The sequence below is a fragment of the Macaca fascicularis genome, chromosome 15 (genome assembly GCF_037993035.2).
Source record: "Macaca fascicularis isolate 582-1 chromosome 15, T2T-MFA8v1.1".
NCBI lineage: Eukaryota > Metazoa > Chordata > Mammalia > Primates > Cercopithecidae > Macaca > Macaca fascicularis.
The window spans coordinates 86330695-86358506 of NC_088389.1; the positions used below are offsets into that span (position 1 = coordinate 86330695).

The following is a 27812-nucleotide window of genomic DNA, read 5'->3' on the forward strand; positions in this document are numbered from 1 at the left end:
CAGTTTTAGAAGTTCACCTTCCCTGAAAACTATGTAAAATAAAATCTCTGGATTTCAGAATTTTATATATATATATGTGTGTGTGTGTGTGTGTATATATATATATATATTTTTTTTTTTTTTTTTTTTTTTTGAGACAGAGTCCTGCTCTGTCGCCCAGGCTGGAGTGCAGTGGTGCGATCTCAGCTCACTGCAAGCTCCGTCTCCCGGGTTCACATCATTCTCCTGCCTCAGCCTCCCGAGTAGCTGGAACTACAGGCGCCCGCCACCACGCCCGGCTAATTTTTTGTAATTTTAGTAGAGACAGGGTTTCACCATGTTAGCCAGGATGGCCTCGATCTCCTGATCTTGTGATCCACCTGCCTTGGCCTCCCAAACTGCTGGGATTACAGGCATGACATTTTACTTACACATTTATTTCTAAAATATGCAATCTTTTGTTTTCTTTTTAACAGCATTAGGTCTATTTTTAAAATATGAATGAACAAATATTATATGTCACCTTTGGAAATATATGTCACCTTTAGCCATTTACTAAAAATGGCTAAAAATGAAATTTTTAGTAGTAAAATAGTATCTCCTCCTTACTTTTTAATCACTCAGTTTGCTTATCTTTTAAAGACTGCTACTTTAAAACCTGTGCACCTAGAGGGAAAAAGAAATATTAGGGGCCAACTTTCTAATTTTTTTCAGTAGAAAGAAAAGAGGTGTTACAGGTCCATTCCTTCATAAATATTTTAGAAATTATTTTAAATAATATCAGTCAAGAAACAAGCCAGAAAGAGCAGAAGTCATCAAAACAAGCTAATCTTAAAAGTGAGCTACACATGTGATCATTTAAATTTTAAAGTCAAGAGATAATCAGACTCAATGCATTTTCATTCATATGGAAAAAATATCAGGGTTATAAATATAGAGAGACGGGTAATATTCTACAAATTCCTGTTGACCTTGAAATTTATGTCCAATAAGATACATCTCAGTTTGAGACTTGATAAGCTTTCATGTTTTTATTTCACTTTTAAATTTCCATTCATCCCTTCATTTAAAGACACAATATCCAAAAAGTACCTGCAGAAAAATAAAATTCATCCTGCATTAAACAAACATTTGGATTCATTTGGGAGCCTCAGGTTCAGAAAAAAAGGGACAATAAGCTACTGAAACAACCACCTCAGATAAACCCTGCAAAAACAAAACAAACCAACCAACAATAGCTTTCATTTTAGATATGAAAGTTGGAGCAAATTATAAATGGTCTGGCCAAGGTCATATTGGAAATCTCGACTATATTCCCCAGGCTATCCAGCGGTACTCCTGCCTATTTTCTATTGTTTCCATCATGCCTTCTCTCTTTTAAAAATAACTATAATGATATAAGTTTACCTATGTAACAAACCTGGGCTCGTACCTCTGAACTTACAATAAAAGTTAAAAATAAATAAATAAAAATCTACTCATTAAACAAAAGTCAGAAATGAAAAAGCTATGAAAATCCAACCCTGAAGCTCCCTTATAAGTTAAATATTTCTATGATGAAGCCTGTATTTAAAATTTACTTTTAAGTTTCAATTATATTTAAAAAAAATCAGAGCAAGAAATACAGGTAATTAAATCATTAAACACTATGGACAACTCATTGCTAAAAGTTTGTAATTCCAGAGGTATCTCTAAGGAAGTTAGAAATTCTACTCTATGTATTGTGCTCTTTTGAGCAGCTATGTCTATGTTTATTACAGAATGAGAAAACAGCAATTGATGGTACATGATATGGTTTGGCTGTGTCCCCGCCTAAAATCTCATCTTGAATTGTAATAATCCCCACATGTGAAAGGCAGGACCAGCTGGAGATAATTGAATCATGGGCGCTGTTTTCCCCACGTTGTTCTTGTGATACTGAGTTCTCACGAAATCTGATGGTTTTATAAGGGGCTTTTCCCTCACTTCAGTCTGAACTTCATTTTGATACTGCCATATGGAGAAAGACGTGTTTGCTTCTCTTTCCACCATGATTCTAAGTTTCCTGAGACCTCCCAATCCTGTGGAACTGTGAGTCGATTCAAACTCTTTACCTTTATAAATGACACAGCCTTGAGTATTTCTTCACAGCAGCGTGAGAACAGACTCACACAGTAAATAACTGTAAAAAAAAAAGGTCCACTAAATTTTGTGGACTTCGTATCTGGATAATATATTAATTTTTCAATGAAATGACTACATTTTGATCTCATGGTAAATCATGTATGATTTTGGCACCAAATAAGCAAATTGTTACAACTCATGCTTTTGTGGGCTCTGCAGTCTGACCTGGGACCCTAATTTGGTTTTATACTATTTGAGTAGGTACACAGAGAAGATTATTCCTGGCAAGGGAAGATCTTTACTACATGTCTGAGACTAGAATTGAAGGGAATAATTGGTTGAACTAGAAATAAAGGAAGTAAGACTAAGAATTTGAAGAGTCTACTCTGTGTGTATTACGATTCCAGGTGGTAGCAGTAGTGGTGATTGTGGTGGTGGCGGCGAGGTAGGAAATTTCATCCAGCCTTTAGTATTTCAAGTGTTCTGGCCTTAAAGAAGCTTAGGATTTACTAGGCATATAAAATCACAAATAGGCTACAATATCATGAGTGATTCAGGAAGGGTGAAAAAGAATAGATGTCAATTGAAATGTGTCGTTTGGTTCATTATAAGTAATGAGTTACTTATTGAAATATTTTCTAGGGTATTGTTAGGGGTATGCAGAACCACTTTGAAATTTCACACTAGGAAGTGGTTGGTGGTGGCATATTTCACTAGAAGTTTCTGGAATGCAGACAGGTTAGCACAGGCAAATGTCATGCTACAGCAAAATGAATGGTTGGGCCACATGACTAGAATATTCTCAGTTGAAACTTGACAGTACTACTTGAATTGCTGAAAGATTAATTAATTACAATCAACATGGATAAGAATTTCTTCCAAGAATATAATGCAAAATTTCAGAAGTTAGAATGACTAATAATAATATACATTGGGAGAAACCTAGGAACAGCATGTGTAAATTATTTGATTTATTTTCCTGCAAAGGTTGTTGAAGAAAACTAATCTCAAACAAGGCGTATTGTTGGTCAGCAGTGGTTTCAACCCAAGGGCCGTATAGAATATGCATGCTTCAACAGTCCTGGTTTGGCTAGTTGACAAATATAATTGTTTGGAAGTGATGTGAAATAGTGGAAAATGAAAGACTTAGAGAGTCAAATGGAAATAGGTTTAGGAATGGCTCTGCCTCTCACTGGCTATGTAAACTTGAAGAAATAGCAGCATGTTTCTGATGCACAGTTCCTCATGTTATCATATCTATCTGTATTGTGAGAATTAAATGAACTATTTTATGTAGTTTAGGCAATTCTACTTTTGTTACAAAATCATATTAAATAGTAACTCTTACTTAAAAACACAACCTAGTAAATCACATTTTGATATCTGCTTTTGCTCTTCTCCCTCTGTTCTTAACCACAGTGACCTTTATATTTTATGTAACTAACTTGTATGTGTAGAATCTGGCCAGGTGTGGTGGCTCACACCTGTAATTCCAGCAGTTTGGGAGGCCAAGGCAGGCAGATTACCTGAGGTCAGGAGTTTGAGACCAGCCTGGCTAACATGGTGAAACCCTGACTCTACTAAAATACAAATTAGCCAGGCGTGGTGGCTCACACCTGTAATCCTAGCTACTCGGGAGGCTGCTGCAGGAGAATCACTTGAACCTGGCAAGCAGAGCTTGCAGTCAGCAAAGATCATGCCATTTCACTCCAGCCTGGGCAAAAAAGAGTGAAACTTCATCTCAAAAAAAAAAAAATAATAATAATCCATCTGTAGCAATAATTTCATACGTAAAACTAGTCTGATTTCCTTATCTCACTCAGATAACTTGATGTGAGATAAAGGTAAATGAGCAAAACAGAAGAATTGACTTATTTTCTCTATCTCCTTTGCACACCTATGCAAGGGGCTGCCTGGTGACACAAATTACTCCCATGGACAGTGTTCTAAGGATTGGAGAAAAAGAATCTGGATTTCCACAAACTCCCAACAGTAAACAAACTGTGAAGCAGTACCCAGTTAGGTACCATCTAATATACCACATGAATTCGAGAGATATTCATTCTACAAAGCATCATCCGTTTGTCACTGCCAGGGTTAGAGATCAGAATAGGGTGGTTGCATTGGAGAAAAGAATCTGGGTGTGTGGTAGAACGCTGTGTGAATCTTTGTTATCTTGCCATTCTTGTTTCTCCTTTCAAGCAGTCTCTGCTTTCTCCCTCTGCAGCAATTCCTCAGGAGAGCTCTATGAGAGAGAAACAAGAAGTAAACAGGGAGGGGAAAAAATCCTAATGTCTCCTGAAACTGAGAATATAGATCTGTGACTAAGATATTAGTATCATAAAATGGTCTAAAACCAGAATGGAATAAATTGATTTTATGGACCTGGAATTTAGCTTTCCTGCTCACAGAATAATAGAGAATAAACCCAAGTATGTATTAATACATTCGTTAGAACAAATGAGGTTATCCTTCCTTCCTTCCTTCCTTCCTTCCTTCCTTCCTTCCTTCCTTCCTTCCTTCCTTCCTTCCTTCCTTCCTTCCTTCAACATATTTTAACTTAGCTCCTCCCCGTGCCAGAAACTGTAAGAGCAAATAATACTAGAGTGAATTCTAAAAACTAATCTCTGTTCCTGCTATCATACAGCTACTTTCTAATGGGAAGAGACTAGTAATAAACAAACCAATGAATAAGGTAGGGTAGTGGTAAGTGCCTGGTTTAAAATCAAGCAGCGTAAGCAATTAGTGCAAGTTGTTACTATATTTTAGGATGATAAGAGAAGTTCTTTTTGCGGGGTTGATATTAGAACACAGACCAAAATTAAGTAATGGATCAATCCATATGTATATTTGAGGACAGAATATTATAGCTACAGTAAATAATAAATGCAAAGACCCTGAGGTGGTAATATAACTTATGTACATAGGAACAGCAAGGAGGATGGCATAGAAAAAAGTGATGTGATACAATTCAAGAGGTGGCAATCAGGGATTCAGGTTGTATATGATTACGATGATCAATTTTATGTGTCAACATGACTGGGCTATGGTGTGCCCAGATATTTGGCTAAACATTATTCTGAGTATGTCTATGAGGGTGTTTCTGGATGAGATTATTATTTAAATCAGTCGATTCAGTAAAGCAAATTGCCCTGCTAATGTGTCATCCAATTTGTTGAAGCTCAGATTAAAACAAAAAGGCTGAGTAAGGGAGAATTTGCTTTTTCTGCCTGAACGGAATCAAGCTGAAACAGTAGTCTTTTCCTGCCTTTGGACTTGGACTCTGACTGGAGCTTGCATCATCAGCTTTCTTGATTCTCCAGCCTTCAGACTTAGACTGGAACTATAATGTCAGCTTTCTTGGGTCTCCAGTTTGCCAGCTGAAAATCTTGGGACTTCTCAGTCTCCATAACTGCATGAGCTAATTAATTCCTCAGAATAAATTGGTTTATAATGTAAATATGCTTGTTATATTTTTCTGGAAAATCCTAATATGGATTTTAGTTCTGAGAGTGCTTATAGAAAAACAGAGTGTTAAGGATGAGTTTTCTGAATTTGTTCTGGAATTTCTGGAATTGACTCTAATCTGTTTAAATTTAAAGATGCTAATACTCTTTCTTAATACTGAAGAGAACAGTAATATTCCATACATGATCTGGCTATAGAAATATGCAAAAACACTTATAAGAAGCAGGTGCCAGGTAAACGTGTATATGATATTTTCAAAAATTTTTGGAAAACTAATGAATACAATGAGATTCGCTGGTTGCTCTTAATGTTGCTGGATGAAGTGGTTAAAGAAAAGAATGAACTCAGGGATTTGAATTTCTAGCTCAAGCAAGGCATAAGTGACCTGAAAGTTTCTTTGTATCCCCCAAAGAGACTCTTATCTCTTGTAGCTGAAGGGCTGAGATTGCTGCAAATCAAATGAAGAATTTCATCCTGTGACTGGTTGAGGTACAGCATAAGTTGGGATGCTTGCTAATAACATAGTGCAAGTGAAAACTAACTGTAGTTTAGACTACGATAGGAATTCTAGGATTGGTGAGAAGTAGTCAGAATATAAATATATTTCAAGGTAGAGCTGTCAGGATTTGAAATGGACTTGACTATGAACCTAAGTGGAAAGTAAGCAATGATTCTGAGACCTTTGGCATGAGCAACTGGAATAATCTGTGTATTGACTGGTTAACCATTCTTGCTACATTTTGGGAGATCAATGCTCAGTGTTGCATATGAGGATGGTTAACTCTACTTACTAATGCATAGCCTGAATTCAGGCTCCGTGGTATTGGTGGAAAAAATGAGTGATAGAAAAGCAACCAGTTTATGCAGAATACAGTTCAAGGTAATCAGAAAAGCCTGGAGGTAATTTTTTAATATACTGAATTGGAAAAAGCCATCTTTCACAGATTGAGGTTAAGTGTTCTCTGTGGGAAATATAAATATTTACCCAACAGAGTCACAGGTTATGCAGGAGTTGGCTTGTGGTGACCTTGATTATGGAGAGATATGTGAGTGATATACTTGCATTGATAATGTAACACATTCTATTCAATGTAAAACAATTTCAGAGCTCACATTCTATGAATTTCTCACAGGCTTTGAAGTTCAAATTTTCACAGATGAAAAATAAGACCTACTTTAAAATTGCCACTTCAGTATAATTTGATATTTGCATGTAAATATTTCACATATTAAAGTTAAGTTCTTGGGTTGTTTTTTTCTTCTCTGTCTTCCTTTTCCTTAAGATGATATCCTGGTCTCAGGGAACGCTTACGCATAATGAGGGAGAAGTGTGCTGCTTGCCAGTCCTTGGGCAAACCTATGAGAGGTGGCCCCATTTTCTAGGCACTGGTTATGCCCATTACATCCCCAATCTGCTGATGATAGCAGGTTACAACCAGTCTTTGGGAATGGCAGAATCTACTGCTTTGGAATGAAGATGCTCCCATTATCTCAGATAGAAAAGGACTTTAATAGTAGTTAGTTGTTAGTACATGGAGATGATTGGAATCAAAAGGATCATGTGCCTAAATTGCTTTTGCAGAATTTTGCTGGAAATAAACAAAAGTCTAGAACATTATTTGTGTGAGGTATAACACAATTCTTGGCTCCAAGCAGTGTGTGTGTAAGACATGTACTTCATCTAAAATTGTATTGTTCTCTTCTCTTCAAGGTGAAACTTTTAAACTGAGTTTACATAACAGTCATAATGTCAGATGGATTCACTTTTGAGTGAATAAACTTCTTAATGTTTTACTGTATTTCCATATTTTGGATGAAGAAATCCAATTATTAAATTCTGTTCAAAGTACATGATGAAATGATATAAAACTAGCCTCATTTCACTGTTTAATTTTTTTATTTTGCTAATAAAGTAAACATATTAACAGCTTTTCTTGAAATTAAAGATATGCAAAATCCATTTATATGAATAATCACTTGATCTAAATGAAATTTTAGACTCTACAGTGATGCATAAATACACCCTCTACTGTAGCATGTGTTAAATCACAATCGTCAGGTACAATCATCTCTAGATAGTTAACTTCTAGAATTGCTACTGATGCTGTCCGAACAGATTTGCCTTTTTTTGGTTTCTTTGTGCCCAGTGATATCAGCACAACCCCCACGGTGAATGGGAAAGTTGGAACCACATTTTATGTCAGTAACACAATTTCAATTCCTATTGATTTTTATTAATCATGAAATTTTTAAGTCCATTGCTGCTAAAAGAGTTTAAGGAAAGAAAAATAGTATTATCAAACAAAAAATTAAGAAACAATTGTGGGCTTATACTATAAAATAAATAACAAAACCACTGTAACAAGAATGTTCAGATTAGTTTTAATGTGAATCTGAGCAGGGCTGTTCACTTTCTTTTTTCAACACATACTACATGTTTGCAAATTTATACATTTCCCATAGCCCTCACTGATTTTCTCAACTGACTGCTTGACAGTTTCAGGCATTTCACAGGCTGATGTCATGGGCTGTCGTGAAAATGCCTCATATGCTAAATGCCAGGTTTGAGAAGCAGTGTTGAAGAGTTCACCCAAAGACAGAAGATTGAGGAAATTTTCCCTAGCTGCTTGTGACAGAGCACACTTCATTTTACAAGTGAACACCCTCTGAAATGTCTGTAAAAAGAGGACTCTGTAATATTACATGTTGAGAAAACGTAGCAAAGACTTCCTGCTTATTGCTGGTTATCTTTCAGGCTTAAATAGGTGTTAAAGGAAGACTCTGCTGATGGTCTGTGCTTCTTACATAACACTAATACATGGCAGATGCTGGAAGTACCAAGTAGAAGTTTCCAAACTCATCAGAGGTTATCAACAAAACTTCATTAAGAATGAAAGATCTGGGAAAAAGTTAGACTGGATGAGACTCTAGGGCTTTGGGCTTAAATTCAAATTCTGCCAGGCAAATGGGAACATATCATCACTTTAATTTATAAGGTCCCCATGGTCTTTTGCCTGTTTAGTCCCATCTTTTTGTATCATTATGTCCTCTTTATTAGTCATAATAGGGTAAGTTATCATGTCTGTAGAAAAATTGGCTAATATAATGGTTTGATTTTATTCAACATTAATTTTGATTCACTCAACTCACCAAGGTGGGTATTCTTCATCAGAGAATGGTTTTTCCCTATGCAATGACTCAGAGACTCATGCTGTTTTTCTTCTTGTGACTTTGCTTTTCCTAAAGACCTTGTTGACACCTTCATCCAGCTTTGGAAGGAACACAGCTGGGTAGAAGGAGACACATCTGTTTTATAAAAGCCTTAGTCTATAAAAAGGCACATATTACTCCTATTCACCTTTTATTAAGAACCTAGTCATATGGACACATATACGTCCAAAGAAAGTTTTAAATGCAGCTAAAAAAAGGAAGATATGAATTTTGGTGAGCACATAAAGCCTCTGCAAAAGTGATACATTGTTTAATCTTTGTTGTCCTCTGGTGACCAAATATAATGTTTAATCTTCTCAAATATAAACACATTTATCACCTCCTAAAAAGCAACAACCTCAAATCACATACAATGTGTACAGAATAGTTGCATCTACTTCAAAGTTCAAGAAGCCTTGAAGAAGTAGAATTCTGCCTATTCAATGAGGTTATGTTTCCTCATAGTCTAGGTAGGTGTAGTCAATCAAATACAAGTTGTTTGTGCCTGCCCTCCACAACCCAGAGTGCAAATTTATAATACCAGAGCAGAAACAGGAATATTGCAAATAAATAAACACATTAACAATATAAAATATACAGCAGTCACTTGTCTATACTAATGACATAAACCTCTGCATGAGGCATTGTGAAGACTTCCAGCCTTAGCAGAGGAAGGATTTCCTTAACTACATATAGAATGTGCTCTGTGGAAGACACCAATTTCACAGAGGTTCATCCTTGTTTGTTTTCTACCATGAACACATAAGTTGAAAATTGAAGAGCATGCCCAATTTGGGGGCTTACATCTTTGTATCCTATATCTTGCTCAAACACTGCTTGGAGTTCAAAGATTATTGTATAGCTCAAACAATCAAATGATGTTCTAGCCTTTATTTTTCCAGTGAACTTTCCCAAAAACATTTCAGACATCTGGTTCATTTGATTTCAGCCATCTCCAGAACTCGCAAAGTTCTTTCTGAGCCTAATTCTTAACCCTATTTTATTTCCTTGCTCCCTTCCCTGATGTCTGTCTCTCCCTCCCTGAATTTATTGATGGCTACCTTTGGGCTATATAAAATAATAGGCATGGCTGACAAGGCTTTATCCTTTTCTGTTTGTCACAAAGCTGAGTTCCTTTGTAAAACTGAGAAATTTTAATGGGTCATTGCTGCTTAAACTCCTAGTCTTATTTCCTACTCTGGAATTCTCAGAAGCAGTCAAATTTTGTGAGCCTCCAAATTTCTGAACTTTCTATTCCCCTTTATTTCCCTTTGAAAGCCAGAAATTCCTTGGTTGAGTTTATCTCTTTCTTTTAATATCTTTTTTATAAGCATCAAGAAGCCAAAAGAAGGCACTAAAATTTGTTTCTTTCCAATAGGTTTCCTGAATTTAGAGGCTCAAAAGACGACACATAGCCTGTTTTCCTAAAACGTTAGACAATATTTTAACCATATATGTTGCCACTGCATAACATGAAATCTCTAGCTTTCTGGCAAAACATATCATTGATTGCTCCTCAGGACCATATATTTAAGTTTTGTCAGAGCAAAACCTCACTTCAGTCTGCACATTTCCATACCAGTTGTATTAGGCAAAATTACAATAACAAATAAACACCAAAATATATATGGTATCAACCATCACAGAAACATATTTCTCAATTATAACAGCTCAAACTGGGCATTCTGATTGGCTAGCTTTTCTCTCCTATTCATTAATTTAGAGACACATATTTCATTTTCTCTCATAGATCTATCAGTCCCAAAGTCTTGTCACCATTTTTCCCGAACATGAGGAGAACGATAACCTGAAAAGCTACAACCTCTTCTTAAAATCTTTGAGGAGGAAACAGTGCAGGTTATATATACTCATATTCCATTGACCCGTTCCAGTCATATTACCAACATTAAACACCAAGAATGACTGAAAAATAAGATTTACTCTGTGAACAGAAAGAAAGAAAAATGAATCCTGGAGAGCAGCCCACAGTCTTGCCATTTTCCCACATTCTCTGTGCTCCAACTACACTGATCTCCCTCCAGTTTCTTGGCAGTGACATATTCCTTCTGTAATGGGGATTTGTCCTCTCTTCTTTCCTCTACCAAAAATGCTCCTCCTACCACTTTCATCTTATATTAGCTCTCAGCTCTATGATCTTTTTTGTCTTTCCTCAAGGACGTCTTCTCTGTCAAGCCAATTCCTGATACCTATATTTACAGAAGCAAGGACGCTTACTTCTGTGATACTCATCACAACTGCCAACACAGAGCTCTGTTCTATTACTGCTCAACACTGTAACACCATCCCATAGCACAATGTCTGCAATATCATTAGTGCAAATAAATGAATCAATGAATGCATGCTGTTCCAAAAGCTTATTTCTTAGGCAAAGTGCCAGAAATTATACTCACATCCTAGTTTCAGCACCATTAATGAATAACATGGAGAGCCAGGCTAGGGATATGTAGAAAGAGGGCAAATATTTCTGATGTTTTCTTTTTTGTGCACAAAACTGTAAAGATTTTATTAAAGGATAGGTAACTAAATAAAGAGTGGAAAATGAACCCAGCTAATACTTTGTTACCTAATAATTAAAGATAGAGAAAATAAAGCAAAACAAGAAATATTTTAAAAGGCATTAGTCATTATTTTTAGTACTTTTGTCCACTACTGTTTTTTCTTAGTCTGACTGAATATAAACATTATTGGTTTGAATTTGTGTTTTTGGTAATTCTCTTTCTAACATAAAGAAGGTCAACACTATGCAAAAGGTCTGGGAAATGCTTTCATTTCAATACAGAATTTATACACAATGATGAGAGAATAGCAATATCTCTTATAATTCAGTGAATAGAATGACTGGAATTCCAGATAAAATTTGTCAGAAGTCAAGGTTCTGTGTCAATACAGCAGACCATTGCAACTTGAATTACTAACATTGGGCTATAGGCTGACCCTGTTAGACTAATTGCATACTATTTCTGTCTGATATCTGGAAGTTTGGAGTATTATTTATTTAACACTTTTGGATTCCATATTCTCACCAATTCCTTCCCAATTGTCAGAGCAAGTCGGGGATTGCTCTGACCATGAACCTGAGGTCTGTATATTTATCACCCAGTATCAGAATGTATTGAGGACTTACATAATGCAGAGTCTTTAAATTGATGTCAGCAGGTACCTCTTAGTTTTTTCTAGTAAATTATATTTACTGAAAACTGCAATCATCAATCTTGGTTATGAGGATATTTAAAAAATTCTAAGACCAAAGTACTTAGAAATTAAAAATTAACTTCAGAATATACACCTAATTAATGCAACTTCATTTATTCATTTAGGAAATATTTATTTTGCTAGACTCTGTTTTGTGTAAACAGCACAGATGTCTATCCCTTTTGCATTGGGGTTAGAATTGATAATATGTTTCCACTCTTATATGTGATATCATGTTTATTGAATACTACTAGAGGCCAGGCACTATATTAAGTGCTCAGATCAGGAAGATTAAGAGGACATGCTCACTGATGTCAAAGAGCACACAGGCTAATGTGTGGAATACTACATTAGCATTTACCGAGGCAATATGTGTGAAAATAAGGTTGGAGGATTATCTAAATAATTGAAGTATGGTATTTTTCAGAAAAAAAGACTTAGCCAAAAATTCTTTCTGATGAATCATATTTCTATTTATACTTACTTAAAAAGTCTTATCCCAAATAATGTACCTACATTAATAAGTATGTAGAAAACAGAAAATATCATAATAAATTTAGGACAACATTTCAGCACTCGGAAAGTTACTGGCAGCATAGCAATGACATTTGAAAAGAATATCTATGCAAACTTACATATTATTTAATGCCAACCAATGCTGATACCTATAAGCTATACTTTACTTTTCTGGTCCATATTGCATTGCACCTAGATCTACTTATTACCATAAGACTTCTATTTTGGCCTGCTATAAGACAGGAGATCAAAACACTAACAGAACTTTTCTTGGACGTGCAGAAAAGTGAGAGAAATGTATCTGTATATATTTTTCCGAATAACCATTTCATTCCCTGCTCATTATTCCTAAGAAATTCTGGCCCCTGTTAGTCTCTGAGGCTGTACAAGCCTTTACTTCTCCAGATAAAGGAAATAAGGGTGTAATTTCAATCCGTGTAGATGCCTATATTTCCAAAAAAATACGCCTAAAGTCAGAATCAGCAAATAGATTGTGGCAGAATTAACATAATATTGTCCTTAAAGGAAGAAAAAATTTAAACATAATTATATAATTGTGTACTCAAGATGAGTGACTGATTTATTAGAATACCCTGTGAAGCTCAGGGAAAAGATATTCTATAAAGCTCAAAGAAAATTGATAGCAGCATTTTCAAAAGCAAATAAGCACGTTATTATCAATCTAGAAATATATGCAAGCTTCCCATGTCATTTAATTCACTGTAATGTAGGTTTCCTGTTGCAGGCATACAAATCTTATCTTTATCACACCATTTTGCTCCTTCTCAGGTCTTGATGGTCAGCTTTAGCATTCATTTCATGGATTTCAGAAATGGTTCAGAAATGCAGGTGAAACATCTTATCTTTAAACGTTTCAGCATTTAATCAAGTTCTCTTGAAATTCGCCCTTACATTTCAGGTTTATCAGATCCCATTGTTTGATATAGTGAACTTGATACCACATTTAATGTTCATCAGGCCTTTTTTTTTTTTTTTTTGAAGCATTCTCTAGTAAGGAGAGAATAGATTGCAGCCTGCTGCTGCTATGACTTTCATTCTACATGCTCTGTCAGAGCAACTGTAAAAAGAGAAAGTGGCAGGGGGCAAAGTTCCTTTCCTGGAGTACAAAACGGTAACGCACAAAATCATGCCCTTCCTACCCATGTGACTCTATGGATATTCAGAGACTGGGGAACTGCGGCACCTGCCAACCCTTCTGCCTCTTGGTTCTAGCCTGAACTGTGTGGTACATAAGGCCATTGCATCAGCCCCTTACTCATCAGTATTCTCCCCATTTTCACTCAGAACACCAATTGGCATAAATAGCTTGAGGACTCTGAAGAACTCTCTTCCTTTTGGGCACTTGGAGACTGAGTTCATTAACTTCTCTCCAGGGGAAAGGGCAGTTCTCAACTGCAAAGGCAGTGTCTAATTCGAGGTTGAAAAGTATTGCATTGTAAACTAAAAATAAAATCTTAACTCCCGTCCCGCCCCCTACCACGTGCTGTACAGACGCCAAAGGGCCCCCAGGGGAAAAAAAAAAAAAAAAAAACCCAAAACTTAAAACTAAGTTCCTTGCGGCCAAAGGGATCCCAGAAAAAAACAAAACTGAGTTGGTGACAGGATGGGAGGTCAGATATGCTTTGTTATATCCCCTCCCTTTCATGGTTTACCCACAATTGACCGGCATTAATGTTAGCATAGAGATCATAAGACCAACAGAACAGACTCTTTGTTGCAATAAGATACTCAATTACAAACAAGACCTAAGGCCATGCCAGGCAAGGGTTTAGTCTGGCATAGGTGCACTTAAAGAATAAACTACATTGTAACTATGTTACGAAGCTTTTCTTTTTCTCTAGACGAAACAAGCACTGGCCTCCAGATAAGCAAGTTAGGTAATATTAAAATGATTTTCAACTCATCCACCGCCAGACACTGAACTCCAGCCCCCTTTTCACCAGCCATAACTACAGCTATGATTGGACAAGAGACTGATTTCAATAACTTTCTCCTGTCAAGAAGGACCTCTGACAATGGACTGATTCTGGCTGGTTTACAGAAGTTGCATGTTTCATATACCTTCAAGTCCTGAGAAAATCTTTTGCCATAAAAGGCCTAACTGTAATATATTTAAATGTTAAGTATCCACCCAAAAGTGAACATGAGTTGTCTGTAACATGTACATTTATTCAATACGCATGCATCAGGACCACCTTCATAAATATTCATAGCTCCTCTTGTAACCTGTTGAAAATGTACTCCGGGCGGGGTGGCTCAAGCCTGTAATCCCGGCACTTTGGGAGGCCGAGACGGGCAGAACACGAGCTCAGGAGATCGAGACCATCCTGGCTAACACGGTGAAACCCCGTCTCTACTAAAAAATACAAAAAAACTAGCCAGACGAGGTGGTGGGCGCCTGTAGTCTCAGGTACTTGGGAGGCTGAGGCAGGAGAATGGCGTGAACCCGGGAGGCGGAGCTTGCAGTGAGCTGAGATCTGGCCACTGCACTCCAGCGTGGGCAACAGAGCGAGACTCCATCTCAAAAAAAAAAAAAAAAAAAAAAAAATTAGATCCCATTTGACAATTTTGACTTTTGTTGCCATTGCTTTTGGTGTTTTACACATGAAGTCCTTGCCCATGCCTATGTCCTGAATGGTATTACCTAGGTTTTCTTCTAGGGTTTTTATGGTATTAGGTCTAACATTTAAGTCTCTAATTTATCTTGAATTAATTTTCGTATAAGGAGTAAGGAAAGGATCCAGTTTCAGCTTTCTACTTATGGCTAGCCAATTTTCCTAGCACCATTTATTAAATGGGGAATCCTTTCCCCATTTCTTGTTTTTCTCAGGTTTATCAAAGAACAGATGGCTGTAGATGTGTGGTATTATTTCTGAGGGCTCTGTTCTGTTCCATTGGTCTATATCTCTGTTTTGGTACCAGTACCATGCTGTTTTGGTTACTGTAGCCTTGTAATATAGTTTGAAGTCAGGTAGCGTGATGCCTCCAGCTTTGTTCTTTTGACTTAGGATTGTCTTGGAAATGCGGGCTCTTACAGGCAACCTACAGAATGGGAGAAAATTTTTGCAATCTACTCATCAGACAAAGGGCTAATATCCAGAACCTACAAAGAACTCAAACAAATTTACAAGAAAAAAACAAACAACCCCATCAAAAAGTGGGCAAAGGATATGAACAGACATTTCTCAAAAGAGGACATTCATACAGCCAACAGACACATGAAAAAATGCTCATCACTGGCCATCAGAGAAATGCAAATCAAAACCACAATGAGATACCATCTCACACCAGTTAGAATGGCAATCATTAAAAAGTCAGGAAACAACAGGTGCTGGAGAGGATGTGGAGAAATAGGAACACTTTTACACTGTTGGTGGGATTGTAAACTAGTTCAACCATTATGGAAAACAGTATGGCAATTCCTCAAGGATCTAGAACTAGAGGTACCATATGACTCAGCCATCCCATTACTGGGTATATACCCAAAGGATTATAAATCATGCTGCTATAAAGACACATGCACACGTATGTTTATTGCAGCACTATTCACAATAGCAAAGACTTGGAATCAACCCAAATGTCCATCAGTGACAGACTGGATTAAGAAAATGTGGCACAGATACACCATGGAATACTATGCAGCCATAAAAAATGATGAGTTTATGTCCTTTGTAGGGACATGGATGCAGCTGGAAACCATCATTCTCAGCAAACTATCCAAGAACAGAAAATCAAACACCGCATGTTCTCACTCATAGGTGGGAACTGAACAATGAGATCACTTGGACTCGGGAAGGGGAACATCACACACCAGGGCCTATCACGGGGAGGGGGAAGAGGGGAAGGATTGCATTGGGAGTTGTACCTGATGTAAATGACGAGTCGATGGGTGCTGGCGAGTTGATGGGTGCAGCACACCAACATGGCACAAGTATACATATGTAAGAAACCTGCATGTTATGCACATGTACCCTAGAACTTAAAGTATAATAATAATAATAAAAACCAAACCAAACAAAACAAAAAAAAACCCTATTAATTGGCAGGGCCTGTCCCTGGTCTTTGCAGGAGGCACCTTTCCCAACCTGCAGGATGGCGGCCACCTTAAAGGCTGTAACCCCTTATAAGACATCAAGTCTCCTCTCCTTTTCTAAATTTGTAAGTTGTGGTGTGCTTTTTTTCCCCCCAGTTAACAGTATAAATGAACCACAAATAGCTTCTGTGGTTCTGTACATTGATCCCTAGGTTATTTCTTCACTGCAAGCTGAGACTTCCTTAGCTCAAAAGCCTAATGGCCCCGAACTCAAATTCTTACACATCAAATTATTTTAAATATTGCCCAAACAAGCAAATTTGTAGTCATTCACAGTCTGCTTGTTTTGCACACTCCATAAAGCCTCACATGACAGCTATTATCTAATGATAAGATAGGGATTAGCAGTTATAGCTTCTCAGGTCCAGACTTCCCACCATCCTTCTAAGCCACATCACCTAGACATCTAAGCCCTCTCTTTGATCTGCCACGCCTCTGAGAGTTCCCTTGCTCGCTACTTCTTCCAGGTAGCAATGTCCCCATCTCTCTCCTGTACCCCCAAACCACCTCACCATAACCTCTGCACTTCCCCCACATGCAAACTGGTCAAAGCAACCTCATGATCATATATTTTCCCTGGATCAGCCATCAAATCCCTCAAACCCCTTAAAAAATCATTTGCTACAAAGACAGTTAAAATGACCCTTCAGAGAAGCTTTTTCATGTCAGAAGGAGAAATCAAAACAAAACGCTAAAATAGGAGGAAAAAAGTGGCAATCATCAGGTAATGGCCAAAAGGAATTGATGGCAAGTACATGTGAAACACATCCTATATTCTACTAGAAATAAGAAGGATATTTTAGTGAGGCTGAAGTTTGTGCCACACAGGATGAAGTCAAAGACAGAGAATAAACATAAATTACCTACAGATAATTCATAACTACCAAAGAGCTTCTGGTGGAGTCTCTGTTATAAAGAGTGGCCCAAGAGGACTATCAATTCATAACCCTGGCATCCTAGACCATCAGAATTTTCACTGTGTGAGTGGGGTTTCTTATTGTCGGATCTGTGTGACAGGGATTTTTGGCATAGGCCTCATGGGAGGGCTTCATAAACTACTTGAATTTGAGTGCAAAATGTGTGAATATGTGTGAAGTGCAAGTGGCAGCATCTGCTGGCATTCTTTTAAAGTCCATCCTCCCACTCTTGGATTTTTTTCCCAGTCTTTCTTGCAATAGATGTGGTCATACAATTAAGTTCCAGCCAATGAGACTTGAGTAGAAGTAAGATGAAATCTCTGTGATGTGCCTTTAAAAGGATAGGGAAATATCCTTTTTATAATCTTTTCTTCTCTCCTGCTGGCTAGAATATATACAAAATGACAAGAGCTCCAGCTCTTCCTGATACCATAAGCAGCCTTGGAAATGGAAACCATGTACAGAAAGCCATAAGATCTCGTGAACGTCAAATTACCCCTAGTCTGCCTATATCCAAATTGTTACATGAAAGGGAAACAATCTTCTACCTCTTTTAAGTTTTGGATTTTGTTTTATCCTAGCATATTTCTCAGTGATGCAGTGTATTTGTTATGGTGAGGGTTTCCACACTTCTAAATTCATTTCTCAAAAAGGCCTTTGATACTGACATACTTACTAACTGCTCTTTGAGAGGAATGTGTAAATCCTACTGGGATAAAGAATGGTAAGGAAATAAAAATTAAATCACTTGGAAAGTCTTCTCTGTGATTTAGTAGAATCCTGATCATTTGACAGTATTGAATGAAAGTTAGGCTAACCCATTAGAACCAGTGACTAGTCACTCTATATTCAGATTTCAGAAATGGCTGTCGTTCACATCTGTTATGAACCAAGAACACGACATGTCAGTCATTTTCTCTATGAGCTTCGATTTAGTATCATCCAAGGTTAAAGGAAGAAAGTATACAGTTATTTGCTGCTGGGCAAAAATTAATAAAAAGAGGCCATTGAATCTAAGTGGCAGAGGAAACAACTCGTGAAAAACAGGTAGTCAGAAGTGCAAAGGGGTCCTGAGGAAAATGAAAAACTGTCAAGTTGTGAAATGTTCGTTTTAGAGCTACTAATTTTAGAGTGAGAATAACTAGTAAGGGAAGGGAATATGGATCAGTATACAGTGTGACCTGTGTTTTCCTTAGCTAGTGTTCCTTCTTTGGTCTTATTTTTTAAACGTAGCTCTGATTAATTATTGACACTATTGAGGGTAGGCTCATAGTATATTGAGTGCTAACATTACTGTTTAACTTTAAAAAAAATTATTCAACTCTTAAGTGTAACTTTATAACATTTGGGAAACCAATATATTTCCTGGAAGCACAGTTATAATTTTATAATAAATAGCAATAAGAAATCATATTGGCCGAAAAAATTAAGTTATAGTTTATAAACTATTGAAAACAGAGCTGGGCGCGGTGGCTCATGCCTGTAATCCTAGCACTTTAGGAGGCAGAGGCGGGCAAATTGCCTGAGCTCCAGGAGTTTGAGACCAGCCTGGGCAACACGGTGAAACCCCAGCTCTACTAAAATACAAAAAAATTAGCTGGGCATAGCGGCATGCGCCTGTAGTCTCAGCTACTCAGGAGGCTGAGGAGAATTGCTTGAACCCCGAAGGCGGAGGTTGCAGTGAGCTGAGATCGCACCACTACACTCCTGTCCGAGTGACAGAGTGAGACTCCATCAAAAGCAAAACAAAACAAAAAAAATATGTGTGTGTGTGTATATATATATATATATATAGTACTTTGATTAATGCATAGTATATATATATGTACTCTATACATATCCACTATCATCATTAGCTATAAAATGTCTTTTTAGTAAGAAACATATATTTTTACTTCCAGTTATACCTCTAGTGGCAGGTGCCTGGATATAATATCACGTTCCAGTGTTTAGAAATTTTGAGATATAAAAAGTAAGAATAGGCTATTCATATAGAAAAATTATTAGCTAATAGAAAAACATTTAAAAACTAAAGGCATATGTACAAAATCTCTGTCGACAAATTGTCAAAACCCACAAGGCAACTTTCTTGCCTAAAATTTGAGTAGTGAATATCTAATAGAAAAGAAATACAAGGAAAGTGTAGAAAAATAAGCCAGAATATCCCATTCCATTGTAACAACTTGCTATGGTGTAAATGTTTATGTCCCCACAAAATTCATAAATTGATATCCTAACCCTAAGTGATGGTATTAGGAAGTGGTTTGGGGGGGGGGCAATTAGGTTATGCAGACAGAACCCTTTTGTAGCATCCTTATAAAAGAGGGGCTGAGGCTCAGTATACTTTCTTTGTCCCTTCCTGCATTTAAGGTTACAGTAAAAAGATGGCCATTTGTGTACAAGAAAGGTGCCCCTCACCAGGCATAAGATTTGTCAGCCCTTGATCTTCGATTTCTCAGACTCCAGAACTCTGAGAAATAAATTTCTGTTATTTATAAACCATTGAGTTCATTGTATATTGTTACAACTGAATGAATGTACTAGACACCACTATTAGTAATTTCACATAAATAATATATAATGTATGCTATCAAATGAAATATGCAATTAGTTTGTAAGCTATATTAGTATTATTACCATGTTTTCCCCACTAGGTAATATATCTTAATCATCTTTCATTACTTTTCAACAGCATTATTTGTAAAAATTGCAACTCATATGTACATGTTATAATTTTCTCAATGAACTTCTTGAATCAGTCATTTAGATTGCTTGCAACTTTTTTCCCCATAAACACAATGCTGTAACACCTTGCACTAAATATTTATACAAACCTTGATTTGTCTAGTACAAATTCCTAGAAAGCTGAGAAATATACACACTTATGAGATATATTGAAAAATTTAGCAGCAGATATCTTGTGTCAATTTTTATGGCTCTTAACATTGTATGAAATTGCTAATTTTTTAATACCTTGACTAATCATGGGTAAGAATTTTCCTTTTTTTCTCTCCTTTCTTTCCATCATATATGCTTTTCTACTTTCTATCCTTCGGTGTTCCTGTTCTTTCTTTGTCTCCCTACCTCTTTCTTTTTCCTTTTTCCCTTCCTTTTCTTTTTCCATTTTTCTTCCATTTTGCCAAATCAGTAATGAAAAAGGAGTCCCATTGCTGTTTTTAGTTTTACGTAAATTACTAATGAGTTTGAAGCCTCTTTTCATGTTCATTATTTACATTTCTTCTTTTGTAAATTGTTTTATCAATTATATTGACATATTCATTTTATTAAAACCTCTTTAAATATTAAAATGTTAACCATTGCCTGATGGGAATGTAAAATTTTTATGTCTAAAACTCTTTTTTCAAAAAAATTAAGTCTATCAATCCCACTCATAAGATTTAGTAGATGTCCATTGTATTTCCTTGAGTGTTTTAATATTTTCATTTACATTTAAGTGTACATTTTCTCTGATGATTTAAAATGCTACCCTTTCTCATAGTCTTAATCCTTACATTAACAAGATTGGCTTTCAGGCTCTTTTCTTCTTTCTCTCTTTCTTGTTTTATCTGCCTATCTTTTCCTGTACTTGTCCCACACTTTAAATTACAACATTTTTATAGCATATTTTAGTATTTTCAGAATTAGTTACACATCTGCCGCTTATCTTAGTCATTCAGACATATTTATTATAATACATAGTTTTAAAGTTATAAGTCAATACCAAGAATATGAAGTTAAAAATTAAATTAGTTCAAATTATCACGTAACAAATTTTAGAACTCTGTGTTTATAGAAAACACAATGAACCTAAAGCTCTCTTATAATTTAAGGCACTTAAATGGTTAAATATGGTGTATATTTGAAAGGGTAGTAGAATCTCGTGCATCTTCTTAGCCTGTGTGTGCATTATGAAAATGAAAGCAGAAAATTTATACTGGACATTGAAATTTGTCTATTAATAGAGTACAGATTACTATGCCAAGGATGATTTCTTACTGAGTTTTAGGTAGACATTAATGATAATTTATGATGCAGTTACTAGAGCAGAAAAAATAAATGAATCGTTACAGTCAGTATATGTCACAAAATGTTGTCAGCTATAATGCAACCATTTAAATAGATGAGACAAAATTAAAGTTAGCAGTCAACCTTTTGGTGACTTAAACCTTTTATAACTCTAACTTTCCAAAAAATGCACCATTTCTCTTTAGCACGGTTTCTAATACTGAAAGAAAAGTTCTACATAAACATGTAGGAGAGAGCCCTTTAGAAATTTTGTTTATAAAAAAACCTCTCGGAAGACAGAATTTTTTTCTCTAATGCTCACCATGTTTAAATTAAAAATTCTTTATTAAACTGTTTATTGTAGTTGTTTTCAATCCTTCATATACTCCTACGATTTAAATAAATGATTGGTTTTTTTTCCAAATTAAAGTTTTGGGAGAAATATTATTACAAGAGCTACAAGTTTTTTAACTGAATTTCAAAATAAATATCACAGGTAATTTCTCTGCATCATATTCTACCTTGATGAATATTACGACCACTGATGACAGTGTATGTGTAATACATTGATTATTTTGTATAGGTCATAATACTTTCAGTCATTCCACAGAAAACACAATCACAATTATTTAAAACAAAAAAGAAAAAAACAAGAACAATGACAAGCAGAGGAAGAAAAAATACATAGATTAGTGATGAAGATTCGTTTCAAAGGATGAGAAAATAAGTGAAGATAAATCTATAACAAAAATACGATGCCATATTATGTACATTCACTCAGACTCCTAGTGTTGACTGATATACCATCTTTCTGTCTGCACAAAACGTACTTTTTTTATTATGTCATTTGAATTATATTAGTTGGAAAAAGACGCTGAGAGTTTTGGTTTGTGGTGTTCATTCTGGCACTGTTCATTTACTATTTGTTTACTCTTAGTTGAATTGGTTTGAAAGAACCTAGATTAATAGCCCTATAAACACTGCCCTATGCCATTATGTAGTTATATTAGTTTAGTATTTTTGAAATAGGTTGTTAGGTGGACGACTTGAATATATGTTACAAATATTCTGACCACAATGTGGGGATCTCACTATTTTCTAACTCAAGAGTACATTAGATAAGAGAGAATGTATGTTTTCTTTTTCTTAGTGTTTTCTCTTATTAAATATAACCAGGCAATCTCCAGCAGGCAAAATGACCGTTCCTTAGCCCTCTGGAAACAATTGTCTGCATGTCTGCAGTAATGTATTTTGTCTTTTACTGGGCCCTCTCTTCTTGCCGCAGCTTTTCCTTTTTTCTCTTACTTTGTGCAAGTCATTTTATGCTCATTTCTAGTTATTATTTTCTGAATTTCTATAAACTAGTGTTTACTTGTTAAGTCAATTTTCCCAGTTCTGAATGATTTTATTTCCTAGGGAAATTTTAACAGTACCATTCAGCTGCACGTCTTAAGCACACTGAAATATACCCATATTTCACATTAAGCTTAATTGACATATAACTACAAAATCGTTTAGTAATTATATATTATAGAGGTTGAATCCATCTTTCATTAAGTTTAATTTCACATTTTTGTTTTTGCATTTGGAGCTAATATTTTTCAATGTTTTTGTAGGCCTCAGCAAAGCTCACAGACCTTAAGCACAGTATCTAATAGAAAAAATGGAGTGGAATTTCATAGTTGATGGACCCTGACTCTTCTAAATTGTGTCATTTCTCCTGAAATAGCAATCACTTCAGTCTATTTCACCCTATTCTGATTCACTCCTACTTACCCTATTGGTGAAGGAAGGACTCTCTACCTTAAATAGTTCAAAATGGCTGAACCCATGATACATGACACTAGACAGATATAATTTGCACATTGTACCATATATTCACATCTTAGGGGAGGTGGATGCTGTCAAATACGTAGAACCACACAGAATATTGCGCTCAGGAACAGAGTGACGCACTATAGGAGGAAGGCTTTGTAGTGACAAGAGAGTGAGGTGATTTTTGGTTTCCTCAGGAACATGTGATTGGTTTGTATGTATATTTTGTGTCTAGCAGGAAGAAACTCATCAGATTGAGGATGAGCTGGGGTGTACGATGTCTGGCTTCTAGGGAAATTACAAGGTAGGAAGCCTTTGTGGGTGGGAACATATCTAGTGAGAGCAGAAGAACTCATGTCTAGGCCTTTAGGGCCCTGTGACAGTCACAGGTGTCAGAGAATCACATCGCATTTGAGGCCCTAAAAAGCATACCCACCTTCCAGATCTTTCACTTTCCTCTCTCCTTCCAGTCCTTTGTGTTAACAGAACTCTGATGATAGGCCCACAATTAGGTATTCTGTTCTAAAGTTACTGTTCACTATAGTATGACATCATTTTTTTCTTCTAAAGGATTAAAAATGTGCTGTCCCAAAGAGAAAACTGTTAAGCAAGGATTATGAAAATAATGAAATTTTATATTCCATAATTTTAGTTAGTATGATGTATTGCAAATGCTATGGTCACACTCTGGTCATTTCTGGATGTTCTTTTTCCTGGTTTAAGTCTTTATATACATTTCTCTATAATTTTATTCTTCAGGTAGAAGGCTATAGGTATTGGACTTTAAAATTAAGTCAACTTGAAATAACACAGATTTTGGCTATTACTGATATTTGAAACACTAGTTAAATTTTAAAAATTAGTAATAGGTTAATTTTCTACAATGAAAACATTTTAGGCAAAAAAGGAAAAAAATATTATTAGAAGACACTGAAGGGCAAATGGTATGATTATTTTGACTATTACTCCAAATATTGAAAGTGTTACTTTCTTTTTCCCTTTGGCTCCCAAGGGTTGAATTGTTAGAGAAAGTAAGCTGGACAGCAGCAAGAAGTAACCTGCTTTTTAGTATCCATCATGAGCAATAGAATCCAGCCTCTACTTGGAATACATCAAAAACTTAAAGGGTCTGCTCTTGATCAAATTGATGAGTGATACTAAACATTTTCAGTTTCCTGCATAGCATGAGCATTGACCATAGGGCACTATGTGATTAGAATAAATGCTGTCTGTGGACTGATACAGTCCTGTTGACTCCTGGAACGCTAGGTATGACATCTTCGGTTGCTGTATTATGAAGAGATTGTGGGGAAGGGTGCCAGGGGAGGGAATTTGGTGTCCTGCATTTATTGTGCTCAGTGCTCAGTGTGTGGGATCAGGAGAGTGGCTCTTAACCAACTGTTAGGCAAATGTTTTAATATTTTAATAACCAACATGGCTGTTGCATAGAGGCTGGATGTCTGCAACAGTAACTGAAGAATAAGGAGAGTCTAGCCTGAATCTTACGATTTGCATAGCAAGATATTTCTTTCTATCTTGTAATCAGCATTGACTGAACAGAAGTAGTTTATGCATCTACCTTTGGGGTCTTACCTTAAACCATTTTAAATTCTCATCACATCCATTCTTTACCCAACATTTAAAAGTTATTAAAGGGGCATTTTTTTTTGATTAGCTTAATCAGTCATTGTCCAGAAATTTATTTCTACAAATGACAAAAGCTGATAGGCATATGCTGTTCAACTGGTTGTATTACAGATCTGTTTTATTTAATTCAACACTTGGTACTTTTAAGGCAGTATGGAAGATCTTATATTACCAAGCATGAAGACTGGAAGACAATATCTTTGTTCAAAATGCTTGATGAAGACCAGGCACGGTGGCTCATGCCTGTAATCCCGGCACTTTGGGAGGCCGAGCGGGTGGATCAACTGAGTTCAGGATTCAAGACCAGCCTGGCCAACATGGTGAAACCCTGTCTCTACTAAAAATTCAAAAAAATTAGCCAAGTGTGGTGGTGCATGCCTGTAATCCCAGCTGATAGGGAGGCTGAGGCAGGAGAACTGCTTGAACCTGGAAGGCAGAGGTTGCAGTGAGCCAGGATCATGCCACTGCACTCCAGTTTAGGCAACAGAGCGAGACTCTGTCTCGGAAAATAAAAAATAAAAAAATGCTTGACGCTTTATCTGCCATGTGATTTTAATGACAGAATGCATTTTTTCCATCCTTTAATGTTGGGCTTGGCTAGTGGTCCACTTTGGCCAACAGAATGTGACTGGGGGTGAGAGTGTGCCAGTGTGGTTATTCTTCTTGAAATCCTTCTTGAAATCCTTCCACTGGCATGTAAAGAATATGACCTAGCTGCCCCTTTGTGCCAAGGGAGTTGAGAGGCACATGGAGCACAACTAGACAGACCCGTAGCTTGAAGACCTATTGAGTGAATCAACAAACAAGTAAGGAAAAATAAAATGATTGTTGTTTTAAATCATTGAGTTGTGATGTATTTTTAAATGCAGCATTATTGTGACAAAATTTTCTGATGCAAAGACCTATTAAAAGACATAGTAAATGAAATGACATCATGTATATATAGAATTATAAACTTTAATATTTCAAATGCATCAAAAATATGCCATAGCCAAAAATTACATGCTCTAATAATTAAAGGATCAGTTTCTGCAAATAATTTATCTTGTTAACAATATGTTAGCAGAGAGATTTTCCTAACAGAACCTGTAGAACTTAGGAGTAAACCCCAGAAAATGTGTAGGCTATTTTTTGGATTTTGAATTTTGAACCTTTACACAAACTAGCAAGTTTTCTATAAACCAAGCTGGAATTCTAGCAAGAAGACGTGACCTCCTTGAAAGAGTATGCCATTTGAAGCCATTAGAATGAAACCCAGGATCTAGAATGAAACCCAGGATGTTTCAGTATTGATGTTTGAATTTATGTTTCAGTAATCATCACTGCATAAGATCAGGATTTCTTCATTATTCATATAACTATTATAGCCAGGAATTGAGTCCTATGAAAAGGAACCAAAAACAGATCATTCTGGACTTGGCAGTATTTATATCTTGGCTATTTGCCCAGGATCAATGTTAATTTTTGTGGGGAAGTGACTATAATTACTAATAACAGTTCACCCTGATAATTGTTTTGATAATTGTTTTTAAAAAGTACATTCTAAGAAGGGACAAGGACAATAACATTTATTCTGCTAGATTTTATTATTTTATCAAAGGGTATCATGTGTGCTACCCTCACAAAGAAACTAGGCTTTTGGAAAACAGTTTCCAATGTCTTCATTACACAGAAGACAGGGTGAGTCAGACAAATTGACACAAATAAAATCATTTTAAATTTTGGAAAAATAAAAGTAATCACTTGAAATATAATTTTTGGAAAAAAACCTATATATTCTTATCAATGATCCTTGAATCTTTTAGTGATTTAAGTTGATATGGGAGGAAATTCTGGAAAACTTACAGACATTGTTTTCTACCAAAGAAGTAGAGTCTGGTTCATTATACAGTTTTATTTGGACACAGTGCTCCTATACTGAAACAATGTTCTTTCCAATTCATTGTCTCCCACCTCCAAAATATAACATTCTTTAAACCATGATATGTTAAATAATTGAGGCACCTGTAAAGCACTTCATTTAAAGAAATATGGCACTGCTGAATATAAAAATGCTAGTTATATTGACCATCTGGAGTTAAGTGAATCCTCACTCCATTCTGGAGGATATTTTCTGCTTCACTGACCTACTCACTGACCCAGATAAAAACAGCTTCATAACAACCCATAATGTTTTCCCAAGTTAGGAAACATTTATTGAAAAATAGTGCTAAGAAAATCATGATAGAGTAAGTCTGAACAAGCTATTTTCCAAGCACTGCAGGTCTGAATTATGGAGGTGTGACATAACAAATCCAATTTTGACAAAAAAAGCATATGGATAAGGTTTTACAGGATCTCTGCTTTGAAAGATTTTCTTCTAATTCCTTACATTTTTAAGTCTCTGTAGCTAGATAAATTATTTACTTTTTGCATTTTTGTTCTTCTCAGTTTATTCTTCTGTTCACCTTGTATAATTGTGTTTCAAAAGTTCTCTAGAATCTAACAGCTCATAAAAGCTTTGTTTTTGTTGTTGGTTATTTTTGTGCGTGTGTGGGCCAATAAAATAGTTTTCTCATTATTTCTTACAAAACTTGTATGTAGGTCAAGGCTAAATTTGCACACCCTGCTGCAATATTCAAACTGTGGCATTTCTTTTAGTGCTCAGAGGACTAATAACCCCTTGGAAATTATGAATGATAGGATATGAATAGTGGAATCAACCCATTACTTGGCTTGGGGAAACAGATTTGCAAGAACAAAGGTTATGGTACAGCTACTGTTAATTTCCTTGGGACTGAAAATGAAGCCTAAAATTAGCTTTCACTGTGACAATTCAGTGTCTA

The 27812-nt window shown here is 36.0% G+C and overlaps 1 long non-coding RNA gene across 1 annotated transcript in view; it reads right to left on the reverse strand.

Annotated features, from left to right (window-relative positions):
• Window positions 1-435: 435 nt before the first annotated feature.
• The window catches only part of LOC135967433 (uncharacterized), a 58012-nt gene continuing 30635 nt past the window's right edge, over window positions 436-27812 (reverse strand). Inside the window, exons 3-4 of the long non-coding RNA XR_010581562.1 lie at window positions 8701-8836; window positions 436-4327 (exon numbers count right to left, since the gene is read on the reverse strand). This is a non-coding gene — a long non-coding RNA (uncharacterized lncRNA). The remainder of the gene's footprint in view (window positions 4328-8700; window positions 8837-27812) is intronic.